The 26,487-nt window shown below is 48.0% G+C and overlaps 1 pseudogene; it reads left to right on the top strand.

The window, feature by feature from the left end:
• Positions 1-26,487, top strand: part of LOC147084124 (uncharacterized) — a 364,363-nt pseudogene that overhangs the window by 234,772 nt on the left and 103,104 nt on the right.

Genomic DNA, 26,487 nt, shown 5'->3' with positions numbered 1-26,487 from the left:
GAGGTATTACATTTTGGTAGGAAGAATGGGGAGGTCACTTATCACTGGGAGGGTGCGAGTCTAGGTGGGGTAGAGAAACAAAGGGATCTCGGAGTACAAATACACAAATTACTAAAAGTTGTGCCACAGGTTAGCAAGGCCATAAAAAAAGCAAACCAAGCACTAGGGTTTATTTCTCGAGGGATAGAATTGAAAAGTAGTGAAGTTATGCTAAACCTGTATCGAACCTTGGTTAGACCACACTTAGAGTACTGCGTACAGTTCTGGTCGCCATATTATAAAAAGGATATAGAGGCACTGGAGAGGGTGCAGAGAAGATTTACAAGGATGATACCAGAAATGCGAGGGTATACATATCAGGAAAGGATGAACAGGCTGGGTCACTTTTCTCTTGAAAACAGAAGGCTGAGGGGTGACCGAATAGAGGTCTTTAAAATTATGAAAAATGTTGATAGAGTGGATACAGAGAGAATGTTTCCACTTGTGGGGAAGAGCATAACTAGAGGCCTCAATATAAGATAGTCACCAAGAAATCCAATAGGGAATTCCGAAGAAACTTCTTTACCCAGAGAGTGGTGAGAATGTGGAACTCGCTGCCACAGGGAGTGGTTGAAGCGAATAGTATCGATGCATTTAAGGGGAGGCTGGACAAGCATATGAGGGAGAAGGGAATCGAGGGTTATGCTGATAGATTTAGATGAGGAAAGACGGGAGGAGGCTCGAGTGGAGCATAAACACCGGCATGGACTGGTTGGGCCGAATGGCCTGTTTCTGTGCCGTATATCCGATGTGATCCTATGTCAAGTATCCCAGCTGGCTTAGCTCCAGGCACTTTAGCTCAGTGGGCAGCACTCTCACCTCTGAGTCAGAAGGTCGTGGGTTCAAGTCCCAGTCCAGAGACTTGAGCATAAAAATCTAGGCTGACACTCCAGTACTGAGAGAGTGCTGCGCTGTCAGAGGTGCCGCCTGTCGGATGAGATGTTAAACCGAGGCCCCCGTCTGCTCTTTCAGGTGGATGTAAAAGATCCCGTGGCACTACATTGAAGAAGAGCAGGGGAGTTCTCCCCGGTGTCCTGGGGCCAATATTTATCCCTCAATCAACATCACTGAAATAGATTATCTGGTCATTGTCACATTGCTGTTTGTGGGAGCTTGCTGTGCACCAATTGGCTGCCGCGTTCCCTATATTACAACAGTGACTACACTTCAGATGTTCTTCATTGGCTGTAAAGCGCTCTGGGACGTCCTGAGATTGTGAAAGGCGCTATATAAATGCAAGTCTTTCTTTCTCAGCAAGAGGGTGAGGGTGAGTGTCAGTGGTTGGAGGGAGGAGCTCAGTGTTGTCACTGGGTGGACACAGACAGATTGAAGCTAAAAGACAGAGAATGCTGAAGTTTGGAATGATAACACCCAAAGTCAGGAGATGGGCCCTTTGCCTAGATAAGGGAGCTGGTTGCTAAGAGACCTACAGACCTAATAACACTGCAAACTGCTCAGGCAGCAGACTTGTTGGCAACATGTGAGGTCACGAGTGAGTTGGTGCCCAGACAACAGAGCCTTGGGCATTCCTGAGAGACACAAACTGGTTCTGTAACTGGGAGAACAGGTTGAGGGAGTCACCCTACGTGGGACGGCTCGTCTGAGGTGTTAACACAGAGTCAGCTTGGGAATGGGATGATCAATGAATCATAGGATCATAGAAATTTACAGCACAGAAGGAGGCCATTCGGCCCATCTTGTCCATGCCGGCCGACAAAGAGCTATCCTCCCTAATCCCACTTTCCAGCACTTGGTCCGCAGCCTTGTAGGTTACGGCACTTCAAGTGCATATCTGTTAGGGTGAAAATTATATAGCTTAAAGCAGCAACATAAAGAATTAAAGAATGTTTTGTAAGAAGTGAACTTGTAAATAAGAAACAAGACAAAATAAACTCAGCTTAAGAGGGGGCGGCTGAGCTCGGGACACAAACTGTAATTCCCCCTTAGGCTTTACAACATTAGCTGCCCTCATTTTGTGTTAAATTCACAAAGCTTCCATCTTTGTCCCATGAGGATTCCCCACAGTATGTCTAAGTGCTGTTGTGGTGGGCAAGGGGCAGGAATTAACTGTTTGTGTCTGTTCCCATTAAAACCATTGTGCTTGACATTAATTGAATTGAGGAATAGTCGACATTTTTAAGTAGTTTCTTGCCAGATTGAGGGTAGGCAAGATAATTGATAGAAGGCCTCCAATCAAATTACATCAGTGCCCTTCAGCCAGTCAGATTAATGTGTTCAAATGAGGCAAAATAAAATTAACAGTTATTGAATGTGGGAAACACTAAATATTTCACATTTATTCAGTGGTGCAGCCTTCTGCAAACTATTTGCTGGAAGCCCTTTGGATGTATTAATGTAATTCTACTATTCTATGATGCAAAGTCGATGAATCAGAATTGTGAGTATTGATGAGTTACAGTAATTGGTAGCTGCAAAACTGGCCATTTTGTAATTAACCATTAAAAAGTGCCCAAAGTTCTGGAAGGTTCCATATCATTTTATGTTGCCAAACTAGTATCCTGTGAGGACCGGGGAGTTGTTGCTGGGGAGCGAGATTGGTTGAAGACACCTGTGTGTAATATTTTGCGAGAATGTATAAAAGAAGTTTCAATACCTTGTTGCTAAGGGAACGTGATTGGGTGAGGACAGGAGAATTGTTGCTGGGGGAGAATGTTGTCCATTTCTGTCCTGGACTCTCGGTGATGGCTTTTGGAAACTCCTTTCACCGGCTGTGAGAAGGGCAGGATTGACAGACGGGGAAACTCAAACCAAACTTCACATCGAGATCTCAGAGAGTCACTGCATTCATCAGGACCTGAAATTCATCGGCCTTTTGAGTGTGGAAGGGGAAATGTTTGGGAGGTAAGTAGCACGGAGTCCAGTTCTACGGAGTACGGCTTCTACAGAGTACTTAACTCGGGAATTGGGTGAGTGAGCGAATTCGATGAGGTGGGGGTAAGAGGGGCTGCTTGATACGTGAAAAAATATAAACAACTAGGGTTTAATTAGGACTGTGGGCTAAGTTACAGTAAAGACCTAAAGCATATAACTAAATGTAATAAATTAAACAAGGTTTTTACCGAGATTAAAAACTATTAATAGACAATTGGGTATTTCAAAACTTGGAAACCTAATTAGTTAAATAAAATACAATAGAGATGGCCGGGCAGGTGATGTGTTGCAGCTGTAGCATGTGGGAGCTGGTGGACCCCAGTGTGATCCACAGCAACCACATAGAGTCATAGAGGCACAGAAGGAGGCCATTCGGCCCATCGAGTCCGTGCCAGCTCTCTGTATACAATCCAGTCAGTCCCATTCCCCCGCTCTATCCCCGTAGCCCTGCAGGTTTATTTCCCTCAAGTGCCTATCCAGTCTCCCCTTGAAAACATTGAGTGTCTCCGCTTCCACCACTTCTGTCGGCAGCGAGTTCCAGGTCCTCACCACTCACTGTGTAAAAAAGTTTTCCCTCACATCCCCCCTGTATCTCTTGCCCAAAACCTTAAATCTGTGTCCCCTAGTCCTTGTACCATCAACTAGTGGGAACAGCCTTTCCCCGTCCAGCCTATCCAAACCCGTCATAATCTTGTACACCTCTGTCAAATCACCCCTCAACCTCCTTTGCCCTAATGAAAACAAATCCAGCTTCTCCAACCTGTCCTTGTAGCTAAGATCCCCCATCCCCGGAACCATTCTGGTAAATCTCCTCTGCACCCTCTCAAGGGCCTTCACATCCTTCCTAAAGTGTGGTGACCAGAAGTGTCTGCAGCTCGAGGAACTTCGGCTCAGAGTTAGAGTCATAGAGTTATACAGCACAGAAAGAGACCCTTCGGCCCATCGTGTCCACACCGGCCATCAAGCCCTGTCTATTCTAATCCCATTTTCCAGCACTTGGCCCGTAGCCTTGTATGCTATGGCATTTCAAATGCTCATCCAAATGCTTCTTGAATGTTGTGAGGGTTCCTGCCTCTACCACCCTTTCAGGCAGTGAGTTCCAGATTCCAACCACCCTCCGGGTGAAAAAGTTTTTCCTCAAATCCCCTCTAAACCTCCTGCCCCTTACCTTGAAACTATGCCCCCTGGTTATTGACCCCTCTACTAAGGGGAAAAGTTCCTTTCTATCTACCCTATCTATGCCCCTCATAATTTTGTACACCTCAATCAGGTCCCCCCTCAGCCTTCTCTGCTCTAAGGAAAACAACCCCAGCCTGTCCAGTCTCTCTTCATAGCTGAAGCGCTCCATCCCAGGTAACATCCTGGTGAATCTCCTCTGCACCCTCTCCAATGCAATCACATCCCTCCTATAGTGAGGCGACCAGAACTGCACACAGTATTCCAGTTGTGGCCTAACTAGCATTCTGTACAGCTCCATCATAACCTCCCTGCTCTTATATTCTATGCCTCGGCTAATGAAGGCAAGTATCCCATATGCCTTTTTAACCCCCTTATCTACCTGTCCTGCTGCCTTCAGGGATCTATGTACATGCACACCAAGGTCCCTCTGATCCTCTGTCCTTCCTGGGGTCCTACCATTCATTATGTATTCCCTTGCCTTGTTAGTCCTCCCAAAATGCATCACCTCACACTTTTCAGGGTTAAATTCCATTTGCCACTGTTCTGCCCTTCTAACTAACCCGTCTATATCGTCCTGTAGCCTGAGGCTTCACTCCTCGCTATTTACCACTCCACCAATTTTCGTGTCATCTGCGAACTTACTGATCATACCTCCTACATTCATATCTAAATCATTAATGTAGACTACAAACAGCAAAGGACCCAGCACCGATCCCTGCGTTACACCACTGGACACAGGCTTCCAGTCACAAAAACAACCTTCGACCATCACCCTCTACCTCCTGCCACGAAGACAATTTTGGATCCAATGTGCCAAATTGCCCTGTCGTGAAACTCCAGTATAATTTGGACAGGTTGGGTGATTGGGCAGAAACATGGCAAATGCACTATAATGTGGATAAATGTCAGGTTATCCACTTTGGTGGCAAAAACAGGAGGCAGATTATTATTTGAATGGCAATAGATTGGGAGAAGGGGAAGTGCAAAGAGACCTGGGTGTTCTTGTGCACCAGTCGCTGAAGGTAAGCATGCAGGTGCAGCAGGCGGTTAAGAAGGCAAATGGTATGTTGGCCTTCGTAGCGAGAGGGTTCGAGTACAGGAACAAGGATGTCTTGCTGCAGTTGTACAGGGCCTTGGTGAGACCACATCTTGAGTATTGTGTGCAGTTTTGGTCGCCTTACCTGAGGAAGGACGTTCTTGCCATGGAAGGAGTGCAGCGAAGATTCACCAGGCTGATACCTGGGATGGCAGGAATGACGTATGAGGAGAGATTGTGTCGATTGGGCTTATACTCACTGGAGTTTAGAAGATTGAGAGGGGATCTCATCGAAACCTATAAAATTCTGTCAGGCCTGGACAGACTAGATGCAGGAAGGCTGTTTCTGATGGCCGGGGAGTCCACAACCAGGGGTCATAGTCTAAGGATAAGGGGTAAGCCATTTAACACTGAAATGAGGAGGAATTTCTTCACCCAGAGAGTGGTGAACCTGTGGAATTCTCTGCCACAGAGGGCGGTGGAGGCCAGTTCATTAAATATATTCAAGAAAGAGTTGGATATATTTCTTAAGGCTAAAGGGATCAAGGGATATGGGGAGAAGGCAGGGACAGGGTACTGAATTTGAATGATCAGCCATGATCTCATTGAATGGCGGAGCAGGCTCAAAGGGCCGAATGGCCTACTCCTGCTCCTATCTTCTATGTTTCTATGGATCCCATGGGTTCTTACCTTCTTGACCAATCTCCCATGTGGGACTTTGTCAAAAGCCTTACTAAAGTCCATGTAGACTACATCAACTGCACTACCCTCATCCACACACCTAGTCACCCCCTCTCAAAATTCAATCAAATTGGTTAGACATGATCTCCCCCTGACAAAGCCATGCTGACTATCCTTGATTAATCCTTGCCTCTCTAAGTGGAGACTAATTCTGTCCCTCAGAATTTTTTCCAATAATTTCCCTACCACTGATGTTCGGCTCACTGGCCTGTAATTTCCTGGTTTATCCCTACTACCCTTGTTGAATAATAGTACTACGTTAGCTGTCCTCCGGCACCTCCACTGTGGCCAGAGAGGTTCTGAAAATTTGTGTCAGAGCCCCTGCAATCTCCTCCCTTGCCTCACACAGCAGCCTGGAATACATCTTTTCTGGGCCTGGGGACTTATCCACTTTTAAGCCTGCTAAAACCACTAGTACCTCCTCCCTCTTGATAATAATTTGTTCAAGTGTTTCACAATCCCCTTGCCTGATTTCTATGCCTACATCGTCGTTCTCCATAGTGAACACAGATGCAAAATATTCATTTAAAACCCCACCTATATCTTCTGGCTCTATGCACAGATTGCCACTTTGGTCCCTAATGGGCCCTGTTCTTTCCATGGTTATCCTCTTGCCCTTAATATACTTATAAAACACCTTGGGATTTTCCTTTATTTTGCCCACCAGTGTTATTTCATGCCCCCTCTTTGCTCTCCGAATTTCTTTTTTAAGTATCCCCCCGGCACTTTCTATACTCCTCGAGGGCTTCCACTGTTTTTAGTCCTTTGTATCTGCCAAAGCCTCCCTTTTTTTCCTACTCCATTCTCGTATATCCCTTGACATCCAGGGTTCCCAGGGCTTGTTGGTCCCACCCTTGACCTTTACGGGAACATGTTGCCATTGTACTCTCTCAATTTCCTTTCTGAAAGACTCCCATTGCTCCGATGTGGATTTTCCTACAAGTAGCTGATCCCAGTCCACTTTGGCCAGATCCTGCCGTATCATATTAAAATCAGCCTTCGCCCAATTTAGAACCTTTATTTCTGGTCCATCTCTGTCCTTTTCCATGACTACCTTAAATCTCACCGAATTATGGTCACTGTCACCAAAATGCGCTCCTACTAACACTTCTACCACTTGCCCGGCCACATTCCCTAGAATTAGGTCCAGTACCGCCCCCTCTCTTGTAGGACTTTCTACATGCTGGCTCAAAAAGTTCTCCTGGATGCACTTTAAGAATTTCGCACCCTCTGAGCCTTTCACACAGATGAATGCTGGAGGAGGGGTGTGTCTGAACTAAAAAGGGCGGAGATTGTGAATATTTATTTTATATTTAATCATATTTTCTAAAGTATTGTCTTATTTTAAATTAAATTGAAAAGGGTTTATTTTTTGCTTTGAGGTGCCTGCTGTACATGGTCCATGTCTCTGAGGCATACAGGAGGGCAGGTATCACTGCTGCTCTGTAGACCATGAGCTTGGTGCCGGGTTTGAGGTCCTGGTCTTCAAACACACTCTTCCTCAGGCGACCGAAGGCTGCACTGGCACACTGAAGGCGGTGTTGGACTTTGTCGTCTACGTCTGCCCTTGTTTACAGTAGGTTCCCGAGGTATGGAAAGTGGTCCACGTTGTCCAAGGCCTTGTCGTGGATTTTGATAATCGGGGGGCAGCACTGTGTGGCGGGGGCATGTTGGTAGAGGACCTTTGTCTTACGGGTGCACTCCGCCAAATTGAAGAAGCTCCGCTCGGGGCCCGGATCCACGGACTCTCAGGTTTGGATTCCCCTTTATTGTCTCCCCTCCTCTGATCTCAATCAGATCTGGGGGAAAACTCACTTTCCCTCACTGATTGCGGCTCTTCACCAACACCGACTTTACAAAGAAAGCCCTGAGCGGCAGCCTGGAGCTCGGGCCCAGCGTGCAGGCGCGGGGGAGGATGATTGACAGGGGCCCAGGGTGTGTGCTGAGCATGCGCGGTGCGGGCCGGGCGCCTGTGGAGCAGGAGAGGGCGGGGCCATGGGGCACATGCGCGGGGTCAGCCACAACTCAGCGCGGCGGCCGGAGCGCTTTCTGGAGCGCGGGGGCTTGTGGGGATTGCAGCCGCCATTACTGCTGATCCTTTCAACCAACCTGTGCAGCAGCTGGGGCCTGAAAATCAGCTTCACTGCCCCTGGGCTGGGACAAGGGGGACATGAGTACAGGTACCGTACCATAGTGGTTATGTTACTGGACTAGTTCTCCAGAGACCTGGACTAGTGATGTGGAGAAGTGAGTTCAAGTGAGAACTATATCTAACTGCTTGAATATATTTAACAATTCATTAAATATATTCAAGAAGGACTTAGATATATTTCTTAAGGCTAAAGGGATCAAGGGATATGGGGAGAAGGCAGGGACAGGGTACTGAATTTGGATGATGAGCCGTGATCTCATTGAATGGCGGAGCAGGCTCGAGGGGCCGAATGGCCTACTCCTGCTCCTATATTCTAAGTTTCTATGTAATCCCAGCACGGCAGCTGCAGAACTTAAATTCAGTTAATTAAATAAATCTGGAATTAAAAGGCTAGTAATGGTGACCATGAAACCGTCGTTAAAAACCCATCTGGTTCACTAATCTGACTGGCTTAGATGTGACTTCAGACTCACAGCAATGTGGTTGTCTCTTCACTGCCCTCTGAAGTGGCCTAGCAAGCCCCTCAGTTGTACCAAACCACTGTAAAGAAGTGTAACCGCACTGTGGGAGCACCTTCACCACACGGACTGCAGCGGTTCAAGGCGGCGGCTCGCCACCACCTTCTCAAGGGCAACTAGAGATGGGCAATAAATGCTGGTGTTGCCAGCGATGCCCACATTCCGTGAAGGCTAATGGGATCAATTGAATGGCGGAGCAGGCTCGAGGGGCAGAATGGCCTACTCCTGCTCCTATCTTTTATGTTTCTATGAATGATTATATAAAAAAAATTGAGACCACATTCTCCCTCTTACCCCTTTCTACACTCCTTTCACAGGGTTTTGAAGTTGAGCCTTTACGGACAGGAAGCTCAGACCGAACATCAACTCAAGATCTGACAGAGTTACAGGATTCCTCAGGACCTGATGCAATCGGTCCTCCAATCTGCTGGCACACCAGTGAACCAGAGAGTTCACACTGATGAGAGACCTTTGAAATGTTCTGAGTGTGGGAAGAGCTTCAAGATCTACAAGCACCTGAAGCGACACCAGTGGCTACACATTGGGGAGAGCCCGTTCACCGGCCCCGTGTTCCAGAAGGGATTCACTCAGTCATCGGCTCCGATGATACACCAGCAAGATCACACGAGGGAGAGACCTTTAACCCACTCCGTGTGTGGGAAGGGATTAATTGCACCCTCCGTGCTGCTGAGACACCAGCTTGTCCACACCGATGTGAGACCTTTGACCTGCTCCGTGTTTTTGAAGCGATTCTCTCATTCTGCCACCCTCCTGAGACACCAGCTTGTTCACAGTGATGAGAGACCGATTAAATGTTCTGACTGTGGGAAGAGATTTAAAAGGTCCCAGGATCTGAAGAGACACCAGCTGGAGAGAGCAGGAGAGATTCTGTTCACCTGCTCCGTGTGTGGGAAGACATTCACTTGGTCCTCGAATCTGCTGGCACACCAGCGAGTTCACACTGGGGAGAAACCAGTGAAACATTCCGACTCTGGGAAAAGCTTTAATAGGTCCCAGGAGCTGAAGGGACACCAGCTGGAGAGAGCAGGAAAGAAGCCATTAACCTGCTCCGTGTGTGGGAAGGGATTCACTCAGTCATCCAACCTACTGACACACCAGCAAGTTCACACTGATGAGAGACCATTTACATGTCCTGTCTGTGGGAAGAGCTTTAAAAGCTCCGCGGAACTGAAGTTACACCAGCGAGTTCACACTGATGAGAGACCATTTAAATGTTCGGACTGTGGGAAGAGCTTTAAAACCTCTGGGGATCTGAAGCAACACCAGCGAGTTCACTCCGATCAGAGACCATTTACATGTTCTGTCTGTGGGAAGAGCTTTAAAAGCTCCAGGAATCTGAATGGACACCAGCGAGTTCACACTGGGAAGAGGCCATTCACCTGCTCAGTGTGTGGGAAGGGATTCACTCAGTCATCCAACCTGTTGAAACACCAGCAAGTTCACACTGATGAGAGACCGTTCACCTGCTCCGTGTGTGGGAAGGGATTCACTCAGTCAGCCCACCTGGTGAAACACCAGCAAGTTCACACTGATGAGAGACCATTTAACTGTTCTGTCTGTGCGAAGAGCTTTAAAACCTCTGGGGATCTGAAGGGACACCAGCGAGTTCACTCCGATCAGAGACCATTTAACTGTTCTGACTGTGGGAAGAGCTTTAAAACCTCTGCAGATCTGAAGGGACACCAGCGAGTTCACTCCGATCAGAGACCATTTACATGTTCTGACTGTGGGAAGAGCTTTAAAAGCTCCGGGAATCTGAAGGGACACCAGCGAGTTCACACTGGGGAGAGGTCATTCACCTGCTCTGTGTGTGGGAAGGGATTCACTCTGTCCTCGAATCTGCTGAGACACCAGCGAGTTCACACTGTTCTGTAGCTCAGGGCCCTGTAGAAAGCTGGGGTGACATGAACATGGAATGGATGAATGTTTTATAAATCTTGTACTGCTGTTTAATCTTTAAGACTGTTGTGCTGATGATTCTCTTCGATTGACTGTTCATGGTGTTACATAGAATGTACAGCACAGAAACAGGCCATTCGGCCCAACTGGTCCATGCCAGTGTTTATGCCCCACACCCACCCTACTTCAATTAACCCGATCAACACATCCTCCCATTCCCTTATCCCTCATATGGCTTCCCCTTAAATGCATCTGTGCTGTTCACCTCAACTACTCCCTGTGGTAGTGAGTTCCCCATTCTACCACTCTCTGGGTAAAGAAGTTTCTCCTGAATTCACTACTGGATTAAATAGTAACAGTTTTATATTTATGGCCCCATAACTATGATGAGATTCTGTTAAGCTGACCAGAATGTTGTTGTACTTTGTCTTTTACTGATGAATGAAACATTACTGAGCCCCTGTACCCATGTTATGGGATGAAGTGCCAGACAAGTGAAGGCACAACCTCTGGGTGTGAATCTAACAATAACCTCACGGACCGTGTAGGTGTGATAACCAGACAGGCTTGTGGTTATAGTCTGGTCACAGATGGACTAAATTCCCTGAATTAGCAGGAGTTCAGGAGGCGGTCAACAGACGGGTCCAAACAATCCCATTTCCTGAGCGGTAACCAAGCTTGTGTATAAGAACAGGCCACTTAAGCCGTTGTCAGTTGGAACAGACTCGAGAAGGTCGCACGTGAATCCACTGTACTTCTATTCTCCAGATTGAGGGAATTATCACCCAATCTGTGTTATGCAGCGCTCTTAATAAAGCCTGGAGAGACAACTTGTGTTCTTGTGAGCTTGATTATCTGGTATCCGAAACCCTGGGACTCCCGATCATTAGAGTCAACCTCAGTGTGTGGAAAGGGATTCCCTGGTGTATCCCACCCGCTGACACACCAGAGTGTCCACAGTGTGACTGCGGTGGGTCGATTCCACTGTTTCCGATGCCTTTAATCACATCCAGGAGTGAACCATGTTAATTTAGGCAACTGGGGCTTCTTAATGTTAAAACCCCAATAACTGGACTGGATTTTTATATTCTGTATCAATAAATCAGTTTCGTTAGAAACACAGTCGATTGAGTCCTTGTTTCTAAGATAAGTCGAGAGCCAATTGATGACTTGTTACAGACATTCACTGTCCTCAATAACTGTGTCCAGGAGAGAAGCTGAGGGGCTTCTGCTACTTTTGTGGGGTGAATTTTTGTGCTCATCAAGGTTCTGGATGTCCTTATGGGGAAAGGAACATTTTAACATTCTCAGCACCTGGTGTCAACATCAAACACTCCGAGGGCAGGTACAGCACGGGTTAGATACAGAGTAAAGCTCCCTCTACACTGTCCCATTAAACTCTCCCAGGGCAGGTACAGCACGGGTTAGATACAGAGTAAAACTCCCTCTACACTGTCCGATTAAACACTCCCAGGGCAGGTACAGCACGTGTTAGATACAGAGTAAAGCTCCCTCTACACTGTCCCATTAAACATTCCCAGGGCAGGTACAGCACAGGTTAGACACAGAGTAAAGCTCCCTCTACACTGTCCCATTAAACACTCCCAGGGCAGGTACAGCACGTGTTAGATACAGAGTAAAGCTCCCTCTACACTGTCCCATTAAACACTCCCAGGGCAGGTACAGCACGGGTTAGATAGAGTAAAGCTCCCTCTACACTGTCCCATTACACACTCCCAGGGCAGGTACAGCACAGGTTAGACACCGAGTAAAGCTCCCTCTACACTGTCCCATTAAACGCTCCCAGGGTAGGTACAGCATGGGTTAGATACAGAGTATAGCTCCCTCTACACTGTCCCATCAAACACTCCCAGGGCAGGTACAGCACAGGTTAGATACAGGGTAAAGCTCCCTCTACACTGTCCCATTAAACACTTCCAGGGCAGGTACAGCACGGGTTAGATACAGAGTAAAGCCCCCTCTACACTGTCCCATCAAACAATCTCAGGACAGGTACAGCACAGGTTAGATACAGAGTAAATCTCCCTCTACACTGTCCCATCAAACACTCCCAGGGTAGATACAGCACGGGTTAGATACAGAGGAAAGCTCCCTCTACACTGTCCCATCAAACACTCCCAGGGCAGGTACAGCACAGGTTAGATACAGAGTAAAGCTCCCTCTACACTGTCCCATCAAACACTCCCAGGGCAGGTACAGCATGGGTTAGATACAGAGTAAAGCTCCCTCTACACTGTCCCATCAAACACTCCCAGGGCAGGTGCAGAATTGACGTTAAGATCTGACAGATCGCTCGATTCATCGGGACCTGAATATCATCGGCCTTTGCACATGGAAGGAGAGAGCAGTGATCACAGCGCGGACAAACCGCACGTGTGTTCTGTGTGTGGACTCGGTTTCAGCCGATCGCCTGACCTGGTGAGACACGTGCACCGTCACACCGAGTAAAGGCGGGGTTGGTGGGAAGGGATTCAGTTCCCCGTCCATCAGAAGTTCATCGGCGCAGTCACACGAGGGACAGTCCGTTCACCTGCTCCATGTGTGCGAAGGGAATTGTTTATCCATCCCACCTGCTGAGGCACCAGCGAGCTCACTCTGATGAGAGACCGTTTAAATGTTCTGGCTGTGGGAAGAGCTTTGAAAGCACCGGGGAGATGAAGGGACACCAGCGTGCTCACACTGGAGAGAAACCCTTTAAATGCTCTGACTGTGGGAAGAGCTTTAAAAGCTCGAAGAGCCTGAAGAGACACCAGCGAGTTCACACTGTTCCTAGAATCTTACAGCACAGAAGGTTCTTGGGCCCATTGTGATGTGTCGGCTCTTTGAAAGAGCTGTTGAATTTAGTCCCACTCCCCGGCTTTATCCCCATAACCTGCAAACTAGTCCTCTTCAAGTACATGTCCAATTGTCTTTGAAAGTTCCTATTGTACCACATAGAAGGCTGGTTGAGGTGGCTCATGGAATAGGTGGGTCAGCGGCAGCTTGGATAAGGAATTGGCTTAAGGACAGAAACAGTGAGTTGTGGTAAATGGCTGTTTTTCAGACTGGAGGATTGTAGACAGTGGTGTTCCCCAAGGGTCAGTGCTGGGGCCACTGCTTTTTTTGATATATATAAATGACCTGGATATTGGAATACAGAGTAGAATTTCTAAATTTGCCGATGACACCAAACTTGGGGGTGTGGCAAACAGTGAGGATGATACCAATCGACTGCAACAGGACATAGAAAGGCTAGCAGAATGGGCAGACAAGTGGCAGATGGAATTTAATACAGAGAAGTGTGAGGTGATGCATTTTGATAGAAGGAACAGGGACAGGCAATATACACTTAATGGCACAGTTTTAAAGAGTGTGCAGGGACAGAGGGACCTGGGAGTTAATGTGCGTAGGTCCCTGAAGGTGGCAGGACATATTGAGAGTGGTTAACAAAGCATTTGGGATCTTGGGCTTCATAAATAGAGGTATTGAGTACAAAAGTAGAGAAGTTATGCTGAACCTTTATAAAGCGCTGGTTAGGCCACAACTGGAGTATTGCATCCAGTTCTGGTCACCACGCTTTAGGAAGGATGTGAAGGCTCTTGAGAGGGTGCAGAGGAGATTTACCAGAATGGTTCTGGGGATGGGGGATCTTAGCTACAAGGACAGGTTGGAGAAGCTGGATTTGTTTTCATTAGAGCAAAGGAGGTTGAGGTGTAGGAACGGCGGTTCCTAACTAAATAACTGAGTTCAACTCGATGAATCAAAAGACTGGAATTTAATAATAACAAAGTTAACTGGAAGATACAAGGAGGATCTCAATATATGTCTGCTCAGGATGCCAGGTAGTCGAAGACTGCTGGAAAGTTCTCTCGGCTGACGCCATGATGTCATCACGCTCTTCGCGCCACTGGCGGTCACGTGATCGGCGTCATGATGTCACCACGCAGGATACAGGCAAGTACATACAGTAAAGGTAACAATCAGTTTAAAGGTGCAGTCCCCGGCTGCACTACAATGCAATTAAGGGGATTATTCTAAGTTACTCTGAGTCTCTTGTGGCTCCTCCACAGAGGGGTGATTTGATAGAGGTGTACAAGATTATGACGGGTTTGGATAGGCTAGATGGGGAAAGGCTGTTCCCACTAGTTGATGGTACAAGGACTAGGGGACACAGTTTTAAGGTTTTGGGCAACAGATACAGGAGCAACGTGAGGAACAACTTTTTTACGCAGCGAGTGATGAGGACCTGGAACTCGCTGCCGACGGAAGTGGTGGAAGCGGAGACACTCAATGTTTTCAAGGGGAGACTGGATAGGCACTTGAGGGCAATAAACTTGCAGGGCTACGGGGATAGAGCGGGGGAGTGGGACTGACTGGATTGCTCTACAGAGTCAGCACAAACTTGATGGGCCGAATGGCCTCCTTCTGTGCCATTATGACTCTATGACTCTCTACCAACTAGAAGGACAAGGGCAGCAGGTGCATGGGAACACCACCACCTCCACGTTCCCCTCCAAGTCACACATCATCCTGACTTGGAAGTATATCGGCCGATCCTTCATCGTCGCTGGGTCAAAATCCTGGAACTCCCTCCCGAACAGCACTGCGGGAGCACCTTCACCACACGGACTGCAGCGGTTCAAGAAGGTGGCTCACCACCACTTTCTCAAGGGCAATTAGGGATGGGCAATAAATGCTGGCATTACCAGTGACGCCCAGATCCCATGAACAAATTGAAATAAACGACCTCCCTGATTTTGTCCGTTTATTTTCCTTTCCTGCTCTTTCTCTTCTTGCCTTTCCTCTCCACATCTCTCTCTAATTGGCTGCTACATTACATTCCTACATGACCACACGTCAGAAGTCCTGCAATTGCTGCACAGCGCTTGGAGATGTCCTGAAATTGTGAAAGGTGCTGTACATATTCAAGATCTTTCTTTCTTCGTACTTATCTTCTCCTCTCCGGTCTCATTTTTGAAATGTCAATGTTTCTGATCATCACTCACTTTCTCCTCAAATTCTTTTCTTCTCATCTCCTTCATTTGTCTCTTTCTTACTTTGATCTTTAGTTTTTCTTTCCTTGTCTCTCATTTACTTCTAACGTCCTGTTTCGCTTCCCTTATTACTCTCACTACTACCTCAATGCTAATCAATCGGGGGAAACTCTCCACTGGCTGGAGTCAGACCGAGCACAAAGGAAGATGGTTGTGGTGGTTGGAGGTCAATCATCACAGCCCCAGGATATCGCTGCAGGTGTTCCTCAGGGCAGTGTCCTCGGCCCAACCATCTTCAACTGCTTCATCAGTGACCTTCCCTCCATCATAAGGTCAGGAGTGGGGATGTTCGCTGATGACTGCACAGTGTTCAGTTCCATTTGCAACTCCTCAGATAATGAAACCGTCCATGCCCGCATGTAACAAGACCTGGACGACATTCAGGCTTGGGCTGATAAGTGGCAGGTAACATTTGCACCACACAAGTGCCAGGCAATGACTATCTCCGACAAGCGAGCATCTAACCACCTCCCCTTGACATTCAACGGCATCACCATTACCGAATCCCCCACCATCAACATCCTGGGGGGTCACCATTGACCAGAAACTTAACTGGACCAGCCACATAAATACTGTGGCAACAAGAGCAGGTCAGAGGCCGGGAATTCTGCGGCGAATGTCTCACCTCCTGACTCCCCAAAGACTTTCCACCATCTACAAGGCACAAGTCAGGAGTGTGATGGAATACTCTTCACTGGTCTGGATGAGTGCAGCTCCAACAACACTCAAGAAGCTCGACACCATCCAGGACAAAGCAGCCCGCTTGATTGGCACCCCATCCGCCAACTTAAACATTCACTCCCTCCAGCACCAGCGCACCGTGGCTGCAGTGTGTACCTTCAACAAGATGCACTGCAGCAACTCGCCAAGGCTTCTTCGGCAGCACCTCCCTTCCCGTGACCTCTTCTACCTAGAAGGACAAGGACAGCAGGCTCATGGGAACACCTGATAGAATACATAGATCCCTGAAGTCAGCAGGACAGGTAGATAAGGTGGTTAAAAAGGCATATGGGATACTTGCCTTCATTAGCTGAGGCATAGAATATAAGAACAGGGAGGTTATGATGGAGCTGTACAAAACGCTAGTTAGGCCACAGCTGGAATACTGTGTGCAGTTCTGGTCGCCACACTATAGGAGGGATGTGATTGCATTGGAGAGGGTGCAGAGGAGATTCACCAGGATGTTACCTGGGCTGGAGCACTTCAGCTATGAAGAGAGACTGGACAGGCTGGGGTTGTTTTCCTTCGAGCAGAGAAGGCTGAGGGGGGACCTGATTGGGGTGTACAAAATTATGAGGGGCATAGATAGGGTAGGTAGAAAGGAACTTTTCCCCTTAGTAGAGGGGTCAATAACCAGGGGGCATAGTTCCAAGGTAGGGGCAGGAGGTTTAGAGGAGATTTGAGGAAAAACTTTTTCACCCAGAGGGTGGTTGGAATCTGGAACTCACTGCCTGAAAGGGTGGTAGAGGCAGGAACCCTCACAACATTCAAGAAGCATTTAGATGAGTACTTGTACCGCCATAGCATACAAGGCTATGGACCAAGTGCTGTAAAATGGGATTAGAATAGACAGGGCTTGATGGCCGGCGCGGACACGATGGGCCGAAGGGCCTCTTTCTGTGCTGTATAACTCTATGACTCTATGACCACCAACTCCAAGTCAAACACCATTCTGACTTGGAAGTATATTGCCATTCCTTCATCGTCACTGGGTCAAAGTCCTGGAACTCCCTCCCTGACAGCGCTGTGAGAGTACCTTCACCACACGGACAGCAGCGGTTCAAGGCGGCGGCTCACCACCACCTTCTCAAGGGCAATTAGGGATGGGCAATAAATGCTGGCCTTGCCAGTGACGCCCACATCCCATGAACGCATTAAAAAAAACTTCATCCCATAACACGCGTACAAGGGCTCAATAATGTTTAATTCATCAGAAAAAAGACAAAGTACAACAACATACTGGTCAGCTTAACAGAATCTCATCATATTTATGAGGCCACAAACTTAAAATAGTCACTAATAAATCGAGTAATGAATTCAGGAGAAGTGTCTTTACCCAGAGGATGGTGAGAATGGGGAACTCGCTACCACAGGGAGTAGTTGAGGTGAACAGCACAGATGCATTTATGGGGAAGCCACACAAGGGAGAAAGGAATGGGAGGAGATGTTGATCGGGTTAATTGAAGTAGGGTGGGTGTGGGGCATAAACACTGGCATGGACCAGTTGGGCCGAATGGCCTGTTTCTGTGCTGTACATTCTATGTAACACCATGAACAGTCAATCGAAGGGAATCATCAGCACAACAGATTGAAAGATTAATCAGCAGTACAAGAATTATAAAACATTCATCCGTTCCACATTCATGTCACTCCAACTGTCTACAGGGTCCTGCACTATAGAACAGTGTGAACTCGCTGGTGTCTCACCAGGCTTGATGACTGAGTGAATCCCTTCCCACACACAGAGCAGGTGAATGGTCTCTCCCCAGTGTGAACTCGCTGGTGTCTCAACAGGTTAGATGACTGAGTGAATTCCTTCCCACACACAGAGCAGGTGAACGGTCTCTCCCCAGTGTGAACTTGCTGGTGTCCGTTCAGATTCCTGGAGCTTTTAAAGCTTATCTCACAGACAGAACATGTAAATGGTCTCTGATCGGAGTGAACTCGCTGGTGTTGCTTCAGATCCCCAGAGGTTTTAAAGCTCATCCCACAGTCAGAACATTTAAATGGTCTCTGATTGGAGTGAACTCGCTGGTGTCTCTTCAGATCCCCAGAGATTTTAAAGCTCTTCCCATAAACAGAACATTTGAATGGTCTCTCATCAGTGTGATATCGCTGGTGTGTCAGTAGGTGGGATGACTGAGTGAATCCCTTCCCACACACGGAGCAGATGAATGGCCTCTTTCCTGCTCTCTGCAGCTGGTGTCCCTTCAGCTCCTGGGATATTTGAAAGCTTTTCCCACAGTCGGAATGTTTCACCGGCCTCTCCCCAGTGTGTACTCGCTGGTGTTCCAGCAGATTCGAGGACCGAGTGAATCTCTTCCCACACACGGAGCAGGTGAACAGAATCTCTCCTGCTCTCTCCAGCTGGTGTCTCTTCAGATCCTGGGACCTTTTAAATCTCTTTCCACAGTCAGAACATTTAATGTGAACAAGCTGGTGTCTCAGGAGGGTGGCAGAATGAGAGAATCGCTTCAAAAACACGGAGCAGGTCAAAGGTCTCTCATCGGCGTGGACAAGCTGGTGTCTCAGCAGCACGGAGGGTGCAATTAATCCCGTCCCACACACGGCGCGGGTTAAAGGTCTCTCCCTCATGTGAATTTGCTGTTGTATCATTGGAGCGGATGGCTGAGTGAATCCCTTCCACACACGGGGCCCGGGTTTCTCCCCAGTGTGTGGCCACTGGTGTCGCTTCAGGTACTTGTAGATTTTGAAGCTCTGTCAGAACATTTAGAAGGTCTCTCATCAGTGTGAACTCACGGGGGTGCCAGCAGATTCAAGGAGCAACTGAATCAGGTCCTGAGGAAACTCTGTCAGAATTTGAGGTGATGTTTGGTTTGAGCTTCCTGTCTGTAAATGCTCCACTTCTAAAACCCTGTAAAAGGAGTGTAGAAAGGGTAAGGGGGGAAGCAGGGTTTTTTTGGGCTAATTTTGCCTCAAGGAACAAACAGGGCAGAGCCGGTCCCACTGGTGTCTAGCCGTGCCCACAATAACCAGCGGGCCAGAAACAGCCCAATACACCTCACTGACTTGGCCCTGAAGTCAAATCAAGTCTCATCAAAGTCTCATCAAATGACATCCCTTGTGACTGTGACAAAGGTAAACTATCTCTCCTCGTCCTTCCTGACTTGTCTGCAGCCTTTGACACGGTTGACCACTCCATCCTTCTCCAACGCCTCTCCACCGTCGTCCAGCTGGGTGGGACTGCACTCGCCTGGTTCCATTCTTATCTATCTAATCGTAGCCACAGAATCACCTGCAATGGCTTCTCTTCCCACTCCCGCATCGTTACCTCTGGTGTCCCCCAAGGATCTATCCTTGGGCCCCTCCTATTTCTCATCTAAATGCTGCCGCTTGGCGACATCATCTGAAAACACAGCGTCAGTTTCCACATGTACGCTGATGACACCCAGCTCTACCTCACCACCACTTCTCTCGACCCCTCCACGATCTCCAATCCGGTTCTGGGTGAGCAGAAATTTTCTCCAATTAAATATTGGGAAGACTAAAGCAATTGTTTTCAGTCCCTGCCACAAACTCCATTCCCTAGCCACTGGCTCCATCCCTCTCCCTAACATCTCTCTGAGGCTGAACCACACTATTTGCAAACTTAGTGTCATATTTGACCCTGAAATGAGCTTCCAAACACATATCCGCAGCATAACAAAGACCGCCTACTTCCACCTCAGTAACATCGCCCGTCTCCACCCTTGCCTCAGCTCATCCGCTGCTGAAACCCTCACCCGGGCCTTTATTACCTCTAGATTCGACTATTCCAACGCACTCCTGGCTGGCCTCCCACATTCTACCCTATGTAAACTTGAGGTGATCCAAAACTACCCGTGTCGTAACTCAACGCCAAGTCCCGTTCACCCATCACCCCTGTGCTCGCTGACCTACATTGGCTCCCGGTTAAGCAATGATTCGATTTCAAAATTCTCATCCTTCTTTTCAAATCCCTCCATGGCCTCACCCCTCCCTATCTTAGTTATTCCCTTCAGCCTCACAACCACCCGCCCCCCGCGATAGAATCACAGAAAAATTATGGCACAGAAGGAGGCCATTCGGCCCATCTTGTCTGTGCCGGCCGATTAAGTGCTATCCACACTAATCCCACTTTCCAGCACTTGGTCCGCAGCCTTGTAGGTTACGGCACTTCAAGTGCATATCCAAGTACCTTTAAAATGTGATGAGAGTTTCTGCCTCTATCACCCTGTCAGGCAGTGAGTTCCAGACCCCCACCACCCACTGGGTGAAAACATTTCTCCTCAACTCCCCTCGAAACCTCCGACCAATTACTTTAAATCTACGCCCCCTGGTTGTGGACCCCTCTGCCAAGGGAAATAGGTCCTTCCTATCTCGGCCCCTCAGAATTTTATACACCTCAATCAGGTCTCCCCTCAGCCTCCCCGGTTCCAAAGAAAACAACCCCCCTCCCTGAGATATCTACGCTCCTCCAATTCTGCCCTCTTGAAACATAGAAGATAGGAGCAGGAGTAGGCCATTCAGCCCCTCGAGCCTGCTCCTCCATTCAATGCGATCATGGCTGATCATCCAAATTCAGTACCCCGTCCCTGCCTTCTCCCCATATCCCTTGATCCCTTTAGCCTTAAGAAATATATCCAACTCCTTCTTGAATATATTTAATGAATTGGCCTCAACTGTCTTCTGTGGTAGAGAATTCCACAGGTTCACCACTCTCTGGGTGAAGAAATTCCTCCTCATCTCTGTCCTAAATGGCTTACCCCTTATCCTTAGACTGTGACCCCTGGTTCTGGACTCTCAGACCATCGGGAACATCCTTCCTACATCTAGTCTGTCCAGTCCTGTCAGAATGTTATAAGTTTCAATGAGATCCCCTCTCATTCTTCTAAACTCCAGCGAGTATAAGCCCAATCGATCCAATCTCTCCTCATACATCATTCCTGCCATCCCAGGTATCAGCCTGGTGAATCTTCGCTGAACTCCTTCCATGGCAAGAACATCCTTCCTCAGATAAGGCAACCAAAACTGTACACAATACTCAAGATGTGGTCTCACCAAGGCCCTGTACAACTGCAACAAGACATCTTTGTTCCTGTACTCGAATCCTCTCGCTATGAAGGCCAACATACCATTTGCCTTCTTAACCGCCTGCTGCACCTGCATGCTTACCTTCAGTGACTGGTGCACAAGGACACCCAGGTCACGTTGCACTTCCCCTTCTCCCAATCTATTGCCATTCAGATAATAATCTGCCTTCCTGTTTTTGCCACCAAAGTGGATAACCTCGCATTTATCCACGTTATATTGCATCTGCCATGCTTCTGCCCAATCACCCAACCTGTCCAAATCATACTGGAGTTTCTCAACATCCTCCTCACAACACACACGCCCACCCATCTTTGTGTCGTCTGCAAACTTGGAGATATTACATCTAGTTCCCTCATCCAGATCATTAATATATATTGTGATAGCTGGGGTCCAAGGACCGATCTCTGCGGTACCCCACTCGTCACTGCCTGCCACTCGGAAAAAGAGCCGTTTATTCCAACTCTTTGCTTCCTGTCTGCCAACCAGTTCTCTATCCAAGCCAATACCTTGCTCCCAATCCCATTTGCCTTAACTTTACACGCTAATCTCTTATGCGGGACCTAATCGAAAGCCTTTTGAAAATCCAAATACACCACATCCACTGCCCCTCCGACAGTGCGGCGCTCCCTCAGTACTGCCCCTCCAACAGTGCGGCGCTCCCTCAGTACTGCCCCTCCAACAGTGCGGAGCTCCCTCAGTACTGCCCCTCCGACAGTGCAGCACTCCCTCAGTACTGCCCCTCCGACAGTGCGGAGCTCCCTCAGTACTGCCCCTCCGACAGTGCAGCGCTCCCTCAGTACTGCCCCTCCGACAGTGCGGTGCTCCCTCAGTACTGCCCCTCCGACAGTGCGGCACTCCCTCAGCATCGCACTGGAGTGTCAGCCTCGCTTTATATGCTCAAGTCCCTGGAGCGGGATTTGAAATCTCAACCTTCTGACTCTGCTATCCACTGAGCCACAGCTGACTCCAGTCTTTTACACAGTTTCATCATAACTTCCTTGCTTTTTGCACTCTACGCCTCTCCTAAAGCAGAGCAGTTATGATGAATTGTTAAACAGTTTTTTTTGCAGAGTGACCAAGGCTGTGTGTAGGAAACAATTGTGCATTTGAAAGAAGTTTGTATAGTGAAGCTTGTGCCCCTTTGCCAGGCCCGCTGCCTACGGCCCCTCTCCCAGATTCCAGCCCCAGCTCTGTGCTGACTGAGCTGCTCTCACCTGGGGACAGCGCGTCACAATCGGCCCCAGCGCACCTCAGCTGGGGAGGAGGCCCCACCCCCGACAAATTTCCCAGTCTTATAAAATACCTTCTGAAATCCGAAATTTTCCGAAAACCGAAACACGGCTGGTCCCGAGGTTTTCGGATAAAGGATAGTCTACCTGTATCTGTTTTTATATTTTTTGCTCATTTACTTTCATAATCTATCTTCCCTTTCTTAATCAATCTTTTTGTTATTTTTTGCTGTCTTTTAAAGTTTTCCCAATCCTCTATCCTCCCACGAGATTTGGCTACCTTATATGCCCTTGTTTTTAGTGGAATACTATCCTTAATTTCTTTACTTAGCCAAGGATGGCTATCTTTTCTTTTACACCCTTTTCTTCTCAGTGGAATATATATTTTTTGGAAGTTGTAAAATAACTCCTTAAATGTACACCACTGATCACGTATCGTCTTACCCTTTAATCTATTTTCCCAATCCACTCGACTCAATTCCGCTCTCATACCTTCATCGTCTCCTTTATTCAAGCTTAGCACGCTTGTTTGAGATCCAACCTTCTCACCCTCTAATTGAATATGGAATTCAACCATGTTATGGTCACTCATTCCAAGGGGATCCTTTACTAGGACATTTTTAATTAATCCTGTCTCGTTACACAGGACCAGATCAAAGGTTGCTTGCCCCCGGTCGGTTCAGTTACATACTGCTCAAGAAACCCATCCCTAATACACTCAATGAACTCATCCTCAAGGCAGCCCTGCCCAATTTGATTTGTCCAGTTAATATGATAGTTAAAATCCCCCATAATTATAGATGTTCCCTTATTACAAGCCTCAACTATTTCCTGATTGATACTCCGTCCAACATAGTTGCAACTGTTCGGAGGCCTATAGACTACGCCCACTAGTGTTTTTTTCCCCTTATTATTCCTTACCTCCACCCAAACTGTTTCATTATCCTGATCTTTTGACCCAATATCATTTCTCTGTATTACAGTGATTCCTTCCTTTATTAACATAGCCACCCCACCTCCCCTTCCTTCCTGCCTGTCCTTCCTGATCGTTAAATAACCTGGTATGTTTAATTCCCAGTCATGGTCACCCTGCAGCCATGTTTCTGTAATGGCCACAAGATCATACCCATATGTAGTTATTTGTGCCATTAACTCGTCTATTTTGTTACAAATGCTACGTGCATTCAGATAGAGAACTTTCAAATATGTTTTGTGACACTTAGTTCCTGCTTTTGCCCTTTTTATTACTTTACCTTTTACTCCATACCTTCTGCCCCTTCCTGACATGCTCTGGTTTTTAATTTCCCCACTGCTACCTAAGTTTATGACCTTCTCTGTTGTCATTTTTATTGTTTGCTCCCTAGGAACCTCCCCCCACCCCCCCCCCCCCTCACTAGTTAGTTTAAAGCCCTCTCTACAGCCCTAGTTATATGATCCGCCAGGACTCTAGTCCCAGCACTGGCCAAGTGAAGCCCGTCCCAACGGAACAGCTCCCTCCTGCCCCAGTACTGGTGCCAGTGTCCCAGGAAGCAAAACCCATTTCTCCCACACCAGTCTTTGAGCCATGCATTTAACTCTCTAATTTTTTATAATGGACTCTAGCATTTTCCCCACTACCGATGTCAGGCTTACCGGTCTGTAATTCCCCGTTTTCTCTCTACCACCTTTTTTGAACAGTGGGGTAACATTAGCTACCCTCCAATCCATGGGTATTGTTCCAGATTCCATCGAAAACCCAGCAGCTTCTCCTCCATCTCCACTCCAGCTCAAACTGCTGCAACAAAAAGACCTACACAGGCGGCCAGGGACCGACTTCCGTCACCTGCAATAAAACTCTTCCCGACAGCCGCTGACTAATGGCGGCCGCAGCACCCACAGTTCCCCGCGCCCCAGAAACTGCTCTATCCAACGCGCTGACTTCCCCGCTAAGAGTGCGCATGCTCCCCGGGGCCGCGGGCCATTCTGGGAGCCTGGCTCCTGTCCTTTGGCCCGAGTCAGATTCGGTGGAACTGGCTGAAGAAACCGGGAAGCGGCGGCTCGGATGGGGGAGGCGCTGCACCCTGGGTTTCCTGGTGCCGGGGCCCTGGCCGCACATCTGCCGGGCCCGGCCGCTCTGATTCTGATTGAGGTTTTTGATGAGGTAACAGAGAGGGTTGATGAGGGCAATGCGGTTAACGTGGTGTACATGGATTTCCAAAAGGCGTTCGACAGCGGGTAAAGTTAAGGCACATGGGATTGGGGGCAAGGTATTGACTTGAATAGAGAACTGGTTGGCAGACAGAAAGCCAAGAGTTGAAATAAATGGGTCTTTTTCCGAGTGGCAGACAGTGACTAGTGGGGTACCGCAGGGATCGGTCCTAGGACCCCAGCTATTCACAATATCTTGAGTATTGTGTGCAGTTTTGGTCGCCTTATCTCAGGAAGGATGTTCTTGCCATGGAAGGAGTGCAGCGAAGATTCACCAGGCTGATACGTGGGATGGCAGGATTGACGTACGAGGAGAGATTGGGTCGATTGGGCTTGTACTTGCTGGAGTTTAGAAGAATGAGAGGGGATCTCATTGAAACTTATAAAATTCTAACAGGACTACACAGACTAGATGCAGGAAGGATGTTCCCGATGGTCGGGGAGTCCAGAACCAGGGGTCACAGTCTAAGAATAAGGGGTAAGCCATTTAGGACAGAGATGAGGAGGAATTTCTTCACCCAGAGAGTGGTGAACCTGTGGAATTCTCTGCCACAGAAGGCAGTAGAGGCCAATTCATTAAATATATTCAAGAAGGAGTTAGATATATTTCTTAAGGCTAAAGGGATCAAGGGATATGGGGAGAAGGCAGGGACAGGGTACTGAGTTTGGATGATCAGCCATGATCACATTGAATGGCGGAGCAGGCTCGAGGGGCCGAATGGCCCACTCCTGCTCCTATCTTCTATGTTTCTATGTGTCCCCAGGTATATAAAGGGGCAGTGCCTCTCTCTTTCTGTATCATGTAAGAGCAGGGAGGTTCTGCTTGATCTGTACAAAAACACCAGTTAGGCCACCGCGTGCAGTTCTGGTCGTCCCCATTGCAGGAAAGATGTGACTGCTCGAGACGGGAGATTTACGAGGATGTTGCCAGGACTAGAGAATTTCAGCTGCAAGGAAAGATTCAATACATAGAAACATAGAAGATAGGAGCAGGAGTAGGCCATTCGGCCCCTCGAGCCTGCTCCGCCATTCAATGAGATCATGGCTGATCATCCAAACTCAGTACCCTGTCCCTGCCTTCTCCCCATATCCCTTGATCCCTTTAGCCTTAAGAAATATATCTAACTCCTTCTATGAATTTAATGAATAGGCCTCCACTGTCTAGTCCTGTTAGAATTTTATAAGTTTCAATGAGATTCCCTCTCATTCTTCTAAACTCTAGCGAATATAAGCCTAATCGACCCAATCTCTCCTCATACGTCATTCCTGCCATCCCAGGTATCAGCCTGGTGAATCTTCGCCGCACTCCTTCCATGGCAAGAACCTCCTTCCTCAGATAAGATGACCAAAACTGCACACAATACTCAAGATGTGGTCTCACCAAGGCCCTGTACAACTGCAGCAAGACATCCTTGTTCCTGTACTTAAACCCTCTTGCCATGAAGGCCAACATACCATTTGCCTTCTGAACCACCTGCTGCACCTGCATGCTTACCTTCAGCGACTGGTGCACAAGGACACCCAGGTCTCGTTGCACTTCCCCTTCTCCCAATCTATTGCTGTTCAGATAATAATCTGCCTTCCTGTTTTTGCCATCAAAGTGGATAACCTCGCATTTATCCACATTATACTGCATCTGCCATGCTTCTGCCCAATCACGCAACCTGTCCAAATCATACTGGAGTCTCTCGGCATCCTCCTCACAGCACACACGCACACCCAGCTTTGTGTCGTCTGCAAACTTGGA

Source organism: Somniosus microcephalus, unplaced genomic scaffold (assembly GCF_052327205.1).
Source record: "Somniosus microcephalus isolate GS21.2 unplaced genomic scaffold, FLI_Smic_1.0 scaffold1, whole genome shotgun sequence".
NCBI classification, from domain to species: Eukaryota; Metazoa; Chordata; class Chondrichthyes; order Squaliformes; family Somniosidae; genus Somniosus; species Somniosus microcephalus.
This window is presented reverse-complemented; position numbering and strand designations above follow the sequence as displayed.